The sequence below is a fragment of the Leopardus geoffroyi genome, chromosome C1 (assembly GCF_018350155.1).
Source record: "Leopardus geoffroyi isolate Oge1 chromosome C1, O.geoffroyi_Oge1_pat1.0, whole genome shotgun sequence".
Taxonomy (NCBI): Eukaryota; Metazoa; Chordata; class Mammalia; order Carnivora; family Felidae; genus Leopardus; species Leopardus geoffroyi.
The window spans coordinates 62,622,463-62,632,531 of record NC_059328.1 but is presented as its reverse complement, the minus strand read 5'-3'; the positions used below and the strand labels follow the sequence as shown (position 1 = coordinate 62,632,531).

Below are 10,069 nucleotides of genomic sequence, written 5' to 3'. Positions count from 1 at the left end.
CTCAAACTCACGAACCGCGAGATCATGACCTGAGCTGAAGTCAGACCCTCAACTGACGGAGCCACCTAGGCACCCCATGGAGCCAATTATTCCTTTTATTCCCCACCAGGATAAACCAGTATGTAGGCAGTTTTCTCTGCTGAGACATGGTAGCAGTTTTAACACTGGCCTTTGTGAGACCACAATGTACCAAGTATTATGCCAAATGTTTATAACTAGTATAAAAATTCCACATCCCCATATTTGCCAACTCAAGATGAAAACAGATAACTCCCTAAATGTTAACTGGTTCTACTCCCCTGATGGTAAACATAAAAACCACATGAGAAAAATGGAAACTTAAAAAGAAGTAACATAAACCTGTCATAAATTGTAAACAAAAAATTATTTGTGGGACAGCATGGGTGACAAATGGTCCACTGTATAAATTTTAGAATGAGGCAGGCAAAAGTCAGAAGGCTGGTGAGTTTCCCTTCCTCCTCCTGCTTCAGCTTCATCTCCTTGGGTATCTATGTCCACAATGTCAAGTTGTCTCTCAGTAATTACATTATTAGCTTTCCATCTTTTTATTATTCGTCACTTAATGTATCAAGTTCAGCAATGGCTTCATCAAAAGCTGTATTTACAAGAGAGCAGGATTTCTCTGGGGAGTTCAGAATCTCCAAATAGAAGACAGAGAAGTTAAGGGCCTGACCCAATCTGATAGGATGTTCTGGTTGCATTTCCTTTTTGCTGATTTCAAAAGCTTCTTGGTATGCTTGTTGTGACTGATCCACAATCCCTTTCTATCACCAGCAGCAACCCCAGGCAAGTAATGCTAGGAGTCTCCTTCCATTAAAAAAAAAAAAAAAAAATTAATGTTTATTTATTTTTGAGAGACTGAGAAAGAGCATGAGCAGGGGAGGGGCAGAGAGAGGGAGACATAGAATCTGAAGCAGGCTCCAGGTTCTGAGCTATCAGCACAGAGCCCGATGCAGGGCTCGAACCCAGGAACCATGAAATCATGACCTAAGCTGAAGTCTGACGGACACTTAATTGACTGAGCCACCAGGCGCCCCTCCTTTCATTTTCAAATAGAAGTCTTTGCTTTCTACTTGTGAAGCACTGGGGATCAAACACTTTTCCAAAAGAGACAGTAGATCATTGCAGGTATCTCTTAGCTGGGTCACCGTTTTCTCTCTGTATTCTCCATCCATCTGTTGTTGTTTCTCAGCATTTTACGTCTTTTGCTCGATACTTGAGACGATCCTCTGTGAAGACCTATGGGCTCCTACAACATTTTTATAAGCAACTGAGATCAGACTCCTCTCCTCAATGGATAATTCAGCTCCTTGCTCAGTTACAGATTTCATGAAGGCTGTCATGTAATCATATTGTTTAGCTTGCTCGGTCAGTTTGGTCCCCTGCCCCAGCTCATTTTTATCCATGACCACATGTTTTGTGTTCAGAGTGGGTGGCAGTGGATGGATGAGGGCTCAGCGCTCTCTGGGCAGCACTGTAAGTAAGGCTGAGGCTCTCAGGAGTTTATCTTTAAAAAAAAAATAGATTTTATTTTTTAGGGGAGTTTTAGGTTCACAGCAAAATTAAGCAGAACGTACAAAGTTTTCATGTGCTCCCATCCCCACACATTCACAGCTTCCCCAACACTCAATGTACCACACCAGAGTGGTGTGTTTGCTATAACTGGTGAATCTACATGGACACATCATTGTCACCCAAAGCCCATAGTTCTCACTAGAGCTCAGTCTTGAGTTGTACATTTTCAGGTTTTAACAAATGTACAATGACATGTATCCACCACTGTAGTATATTTCAGAACTGTTTCACTGTCCTAAAAATCCCCTGTGCTCTGCCTGTTATACCCTCTGCCCCTCATCCTTTGGCAAACACTGATCTTGGAGTCTCCATATTTTTGCCTTTTCTAGGATATCATGTAATTGGAATCATACAGTATGTATCAGAATGGCTTTATGCACTTAGTAGTATACATTTAAGATTCTTCCATGCCTTTTCATGGCTTAATAGCTCATTTCTTTCTAGTGTTGAATAATATTCCATTGTATGGATATGCCAGTTCATTTATCCATTCACCTACTGAAGGCCATTTTGGTTACTTTCAAATTTTGACAATTGTGAATAAAACTTCTATAAATAGCTGTATGCAGGCTTTTGTGTGTACGTAAGTTTTCAACCTATTTGGGTAAATACCAAGAAGCACATTGCTGGGATGTATGGTAAGAGAGCATATTTAATTTTGTAAGAAACTACCAAGCTGTCTTGCAAAGTGGCTGTTCCATTTTGCATTCCTACCAGCAATGAATGCAAATTCCTGTTGCTCCACATCCTCACCAGCATTTGGTGTTGCCAGTGTTTGGGATTTTGGCCATTTTAATAGGTGTGTAGTGGTACCTCATACCTCATTTCCTCGATGATGTATGATGTGGCATATCTTTTTTTAAAGTTTATTTATTTATTTTTAGACAGAGAGAGAGGGAGAGAGAATTCCAAGCAGGCTCTATGCTGTCAGCATGGAGCCTGATGCAGGGCTTGAACCCACAAACCATGAGATCGTAATCTAAGCCAAGTTGGCCAACTGAGCCACCAAGGCAACCAGAGTATCTTTTCATATGCTTATTTGGTATCTATTTTTGTTCTTTGGTATGGGTTCTGTTAAGCTCTTTGGCTCATTTTAAAATAGTTTTTCTTTTCTTATTGTTGAGTTTTAAGTTTTTTGTATATTTTCATATCAGTTAATTATCAGACATATCATTTACAAGTATTTTTTCCCATATTGTGATTTGTCTTTTCATGTTCCTAACAGTGTCTCTCATAGAGAAGTTTTTACTTTTAATGAAGTCTAGCTGATTAATTATTTCTCTCCCTGACTTTGGGGCTGTATCTAAAAAGTCATCAGCACACCCAAGGTCATCTAGATTTTCTTCTATATTATCTTCTAGGAGTTTTATATTTTTGCATTTTGCATGTAGATCTATCTTCCATTTTTAGTTAATTTTTGTGACAGGTGTAAAGTCTGTGTCTAAGTTCATTTTTTTGCATGTGGTTGTCCAGTGGTTCAGCACCATTTGTTAAAAAGACAGTTTTGGGGTGCTTCGGTGGCTCAGTCGGTTGAGTGTCCGACTTCAGCTCAGGTCATGATCTCATGGTTTGTGGGCTCAAGCCCCACATTGGGCTCTGTGCTGACAGCTCAGAGCCTGGGGCCTGCTTTCGATTCTGTGTCTCCTTCTCTCTCTGCCCCTCCACTCACACTGTGTGTCTCTCTCAAAAATAAATAAACATTAAAAAAATTAAAAATAAAAATAAAAAGACAATTTTTCCTGCATTTTGTTGCCTTAGGTCCTTTCTCAAAGATCAGTTGACAGTATTTGTGATGGTCTGTTTCTTAGCTCTCTATTCTGTCCCACTGGTTTGTCTATTTTTCATCAATATCATACTGTGCTGATTACTATAGCTTTGAGTAAGTTTTGAAATATGACAGTGTCAGTCCTCTGACTTTGTTTTTCTCCTTCAATATTATGTTGGTTATTTGGTGTCATAAATCAGATATCCATAAAATAATTTGCTGGGATTTTTATTAGAATTGCATTTAATCTATTGAGTTAGAAGGAATTCACATTGTGACAATATTGAGTCTTCCTATCCATGAATATGGAATATCTATCCAAATTTTAGTTCTTTGATTTCTTTCATCACAGCTTTGTAGTCTTCCTTATATATATATCTTGAATGCATTTTGTTAGATTTATACCTAAGTATTTCATTTTGGGGACTGCTAATGGTATTGTGTTTTTAATTTTAAATTCCAATTGCTCATTGCTCAGATATAGGAGAGTGAATGATTTTGGTATGTTAACTCTGTATCTTGCCACCTTGTTATAATCACTTATTAGTTCCGGGAGGTTTTTTGTTGATTCTTTGGGATTTTCCATGTCATCTGTGAACAAACACAGTTTTATTTCTTTCTTCTTAATCTGTATACCTTTTTTCCCCCCTTTTCTTCCCTCATTACATTAGTTTGGACTTCCAGTATTTCTAGTACTGTTAAAAAGCAGTGGTGAGAGGGGACATCCTTGCCTTGTTCTTGGTCTTAGTGGGAAAGCTTCTAAATTTTCACTATTATGCATGATGTTAGAAGCAGGAATTTTTATTTTATTTTATTTTGTTTGTTTGTTGTAGATTTTATTTATCAAGTTGAGGAAGTTCCCTCTATTCCTAGTTTGAATGGGATTTTATTAAATCCTTTTTTTTTTTTTTTTTTTTTTTTGCATCTACAGGCATGTGAGATATGAGCATGTGATTTTTTTTTCTTTAGCCTGTTAAGGTAATGGATTACATGAATTTTTGAATGCTGAACCAACCTTACCTTCCTGGAATAACTCCCACTTGGTCATGGTATAATAATTCTTTTTATACATTATTAGAGGATTTTGCATCTTTCTGCATGGGAGATATTAGTCTGTAGTTTTAATTTTCTTACAATATTTTTGTCTGATTTGGGTATTAGGGTAATGGCATCATAGGGCTTTTTCACATTGTTTTAGTTGAAAAGTGTTGTTTTCTTCCTGTGCCTGGAAGTGTTCCACTTCAGCTTCTGCAGAAAGAGGATACATGGTGGAGATGGGGTTAACTTGGGCTTTGGAGTAGCAAAAGGGAAGAAGGCAGTAGATGATAGTGGCCAAGAATGCAGGCTGAAGATTCAAATGAGACCTGATGCAAGTCTTGGCTGTACAATTTACCAGCTAGCTGACCATGAGTAAATTATTGAAACACTCTAAGCCTCAGACTCCTCATTTGTGAAATAAACATAGTAATATACCTGTCTCATAAAGTTGTCAAGAGGATTATTGAGATAAAGTGGGTAAAACACATAGAATTAATACCCAGCCTTCAGTAAGCATTTGATAAATGTTAGATATTAATTTTAAAAAAATGCAAGGGACAATGGTAAACTTCTTTAGATGGATAAACATTGAGATAATGACCAGAATAGCAAGGGTTTAAACCAGAATGTGCCATGAAAAGACTTAAGCAAAAGGAATATATGAAGTCCTTTAGTAACTGATAAGATTTTACAAGGGTATAGGAAATAAGTTAGAAATTAATTTTCACTTGTCTCCTACATAGATGGAGCTGCACCTCTAGATCTCAGCCTTCAGGAACCCTAGCTTGACTCTCCATCTTATACCACAACAATTGGGTATTTCTCTTAAGTGCTCCTATAATAATCTGTATTTCCCATATCCTCGCATTTACCATATTATATTGAAACTTATCAAAATACACTGCTAGGCTCTTGACTCCTCAAGGCTGGGATTCATGAATGTCTTATTTACAGTGCCAGTGTCTGGAACTCAGTAAATCCCCTTCAACTAAATGAGTCAGTAAATGAAAATATAGTATAGAAGTAGCAGGTGGAAGACTTTGAATAGACACTACAACTTATGGCACATATTTATATAAGGTATATCAGGTTTGAACAATATAGATAGAGCTAGAGGTTACTCTGCTAATATTCTCAAAATCCATAGTGTTTAGGGTTGGGGCTAGAATGGTGGGGATGGAGGCAGCAGTAGATATTTTGTTTACACTTCTAGTTAAATTTTGAAAATAGTCCCTAAATTTGAGGAGATAGAGTCATGGCTTCTCTTGGGCAAACCTATTTGTAATTAAATGGAATTTTCTTTGTCATGGTTTTACTTCATTATGCAAGTACTTTGTTATGTTCGCTCTTTTAAAACAAAGAGTGAATATATGACAATTTTTCAAAAGATATACAATGCCTAGTTCTGTATGGATTAGTGATTTCCAGCCTTGCTATTACAAAGACAAATGTATAGCTAGTGCAGGAGAGTTGTAACTTTGAAAAATTGTTTAGAACCACCACATTCTGTTTTTCTCTTGCCTGTTCATGGTCTTATTTTATGTTTGAGTGAGTTAAACTATCTGATTATGTTTTAGACACTCATGAGTGAAATATGTGGAAGCTGTGGACTGTTCTGACTTGTGAACATAATTTCTTCCTTCCTGAATCTCTCTGCCTTCTAGGTCTTTTCTTTTTTTCTCTACTTGTTCCAACAATGTTTCCTTCTCTTTATAAAATGCTGCATCCTACTATCTCTTCCACCTAAATTTAACTCAGGTTAGTTTTATACAAAGAAATAAAATGATTACTCATTTAAAAAATCCATTTTTTTCTCTTTTCCCTGTGTTAATGCCTAATCCATTTCCATCACATTTAGCTAAGGTGTTAGGAGGTTGTTTACTTAGCCTGTGTCATTCCTTTTTAACTATAAACCTCAAGTGGATAGTTATTTTTTAGTCTATTTAGTCTATGAATGGCCAACCTTTTTTTTTCTTTTTTTAATTTGTTATTGATCAGCATTTCTTTATGTGATATATAATTAATACCACTTCAATTCTATTCTACATTTATTCTCTAAATAAATGTTTAAATTATAACCACAGCTTCCAATTCAGTACTGAGAAAGCCAGAGTTTTGCATATGTGTGTGAGGAGATAATGCCCATATATAAGGCAATGATATACAGTATATCTGTTGCTCATTTAAAACTTTGGCATTGCCTATGTTACCTACATGTCCTGTGTATCTGTATAAGATCACATTAGGCATGTGTGTAATATTTACCATCGATACTGCCAAAGTTCTGAATTGAATTCTTTCCAGAAATGTTAAGGTTTGAGTTTATTGTTTCAAGTTAATGAGTATGCCTTTAACTGAAGGCAAAGACAAGGGTTGAAAACAGATTATATGGCTTTAAACCACACAACAATTTCCCTTGTGAAATTTTTTGCTGTTTGAGTTTAGTTTGTATAAAATAATCAAAACACTCTGTAGGAATTATAAGCTTCTAAAGTGTTTTATCCCCACAGAGCATTTTAGATCATGTGTGGCAGTCCGGAACTTAGAACGTGGTTGACTTAATTTATTGTAAGCATTAGAAATCAAAATTAGTATTAAAAATCAACCCCTTGTGACTTTCCCCCTCTGAGTTGAGCTTACATAAAACAACCGAATATACTATAGGATTCATCAGCTTTTGGTGAACTTTTAATTTGGTTGTATAATGCTATAAAATGGTTATAAAAGATTTGGAATCAAGCTTGAATCACTTCTACTTAGCTCTGAAAGTCATTAAAACATAGAGACCCATAGACTTTTATTGATAAACATTTTGATTACAACTTTATTTTAGAGGACAATTCTTAATTCCCATGTTTGTGTACTTGTTGGATTCCAAGATTTCTCAGCCATCTTTTATTCAGTTATTCAGGACTGAACATAGATTTTAAAGTTGTTTTTTGTTTTGTTTTGTTTTTTAGTTGTATGTTGAGAAATGGATGTTTCTGTTTTTTCAATATAAACTTAATATATAAGAAACTTGTGTACTATGTGAACATTTACATATGCTTTGTATATATATAGAATAGTTAATTTATTTAAAACTAAAGTTTGCATAGGACAGTGGAAGCTGAAAAGGCCTGTTTTCTAATAACTTCAGTTTGCTCAAGAGAGCATTGCTTCAAAAGCAAAACAAAACAAATAAACAACTGACTTTGTTTCATAGTGTCTTAAAATATAACAAATTCTCCATACTTAATGGATTATATTGTTAGTTAATGAATCATATAATATCAGTGGCATATAATTTTTTCCAAAGAAAATTTGTGTACACATATAAATGTTTTTATACATTACCTTTTTTCGCAGAAAAATAAAGAAAAAGAACCAACTTTTCTAAAATAAATACCAAAAAAGTAGATGGGGGGGAGAGATTGTAACTATGAAGTCAATAATATCTAATGTGGATAAAAGTGTCTTTATTTAATACTGATCACTTTTGAGAAACAATTGTATATTTTAAGGTGACAACTCTGTAATTATTTTTGGAATACTATGTTTGCTTTATGAAATCCACAACCATTTCTATTTTTCTCTTTGTACGGCAATTTGGCGAACTGTAATTTACTGCAATTTGTGTGGACAAGGATTGTATATTATATTTTGCTATTAATATTCCCAAATACAAATTTATATCAACAAATCCAGAGGTGGCATATGACCAAATTCAATGACTTATGCTTAAGAAAACAATAGTTAATTACAGTTTTAAAAGGTAGTATATTTTCCAGCCATTCAAAAATACAAAACAGCCTTCCAGCAGTAATCTGGGGTTTGTACCAAATGAAAGCCTCTTGCTGAAATGTCTGTGGGACCTCTTTGAAGCTTGGTGCTCATTAGGATGTGCATGCAGAACAATTTACTGTTCAGAGGTCTGGTTAGGACAGTACAAAACCAAAGCAGTCACAGATAGCCTAGTCCTTTGCATCTCCCAATATTCTGCTAGTAGATTGCTAATAGATTGGAGGGTAAATGTCATTATGGGAGATACATATATTTTAACTTGTGAACCTGAGTATTATATGGAAGTATATGACTATATGGAAGTTAAGTGGGAACACTAGACACCTGTTTTTGATGTTTGTTCAAAGGATGCAGAAAGATCCTCTCAGTTCCCAAATTAACTCTTGTATCAGTTACCTTATCACCTGATATTATTATAAAAATTCACCTATGAGTTAAGACATTACATCCAGGAATAAAACTCCCTTAAAGAGTTTTTGATACACATGTCAATAATTTAGTATTCCCCCCAGTACTTTATAATTTACAAAGCTTTTCATTTTCCTATTAGCAATGAGGAACTGAGGCTCAGAGAAATTACGTAACCTGCTCAGGGTCATATAACTAATGGTATATGGAAGCCTCTGATTCCAGATCTAATCCTTTTATCATTACATTACAACAAGGATAGAAAAGACTACTGGCTCACTAATTAGTACATAGGATAGTTTAGCAGGTTTGTGGGTGAGCATTGGGAGAGGGCTGGAAAGATGCTTTAGATCCAAGTGAAGAGGGAGGCAGTGAAGCACACTGAGCCTCTCTACCAATCAGGTGTTTCCTACAGTTACAATATTTTCATCATCATCATTAACAAGCACTCTTTTAGGGATGGAAGATCCGGAAATCAGATTCCCTGTGTTAGACTGTTTCTTACCAGCTATGTGCCTGTGGGCAATTTCCTCATCTGTTAAATAGTCATAATAATAGTAGCTACCTCATATGTTGTTGTAAGAATTACATAAATAAATACATATAAAGATCTTAGAACAGAATAAGATTTCAATGAATTTAGCTGTTATTAAAATTCATAGAAAATTATAATCAAGGCATGCCACAAAAAGTATGGATATAATTGAAATGAGTACCCCCAAATTTTGAAATTTTAATTTATAGTAATTGTTAGTATTTTTCTTAATAAGGACATTTTTTATTTTATAGTTAATAGCACTGTGATGAGACCCTTTTTTTTTCTGGATTGGGACACATGATATAGTTCAGTAATTTTTATTCCATAAAGATGTTTCCTAACAAAGTATCAGTTGCTTCTTTCGTCTTCTTTCTCATCCTTGAGGACATAAGAATCAAGTTTTTCACCTAAAACATACAGTAACCCAAGAGAAATATTTATGTAATAAGCAGCTGGAAAAATCAGGTACTACGAGATGTAAGAAATAAAGCATGGGAAGCCTGGGGTGAAATTGAGAGGACAGAGTTAGGAAAGGGGACTTTGGCCTAAACAGAAGGTTCTGGAAATTCAGAGAAGAAAAGCTACCATATTCTTTTATTTGTTCAAGTCAATTGGTTTCCTTCTCATCAATATTATATGAAGATGATAGAAGCTTTTTAGGATCAGCTAAAGGAAAATAATGCAGTTGCTTGGTGCTTGCTTATCTGAATTTTTATTCTGTTTCCCTTCAGAGTTGACTCTGTTTCTTGAATACTTTATGCTCTCTTTTGCTTTTTGAAGGGTGGAACTTTGCATATACTGTACCCATCTTACAGAAATCTCCCCAACAAACTCATCCTCTGTTAGGTTAACTTCTCCTCTTCTCCAAAGTCTCTGAGAAAGTCCTCAAAGTCCTTGAGATACTTTACCTTACCCCTGGATCCGTCAGGCTCCACTAGATA

At 35.3% G+C, this 10,069-nt stretch overlaps 1 pseudogene; it reads right to left on the bottom strand.

The window, feature by feature from the left end:
* Positions 1-384: 384 nt before the first annotated feature.
* LOC123596811 lies at positions 385-1,427 on the bottom strand (annotated as a pseudogene).
* Between the last annotated feature and the right edge of the window lie 8,642 nt (positions 1,428-10,069).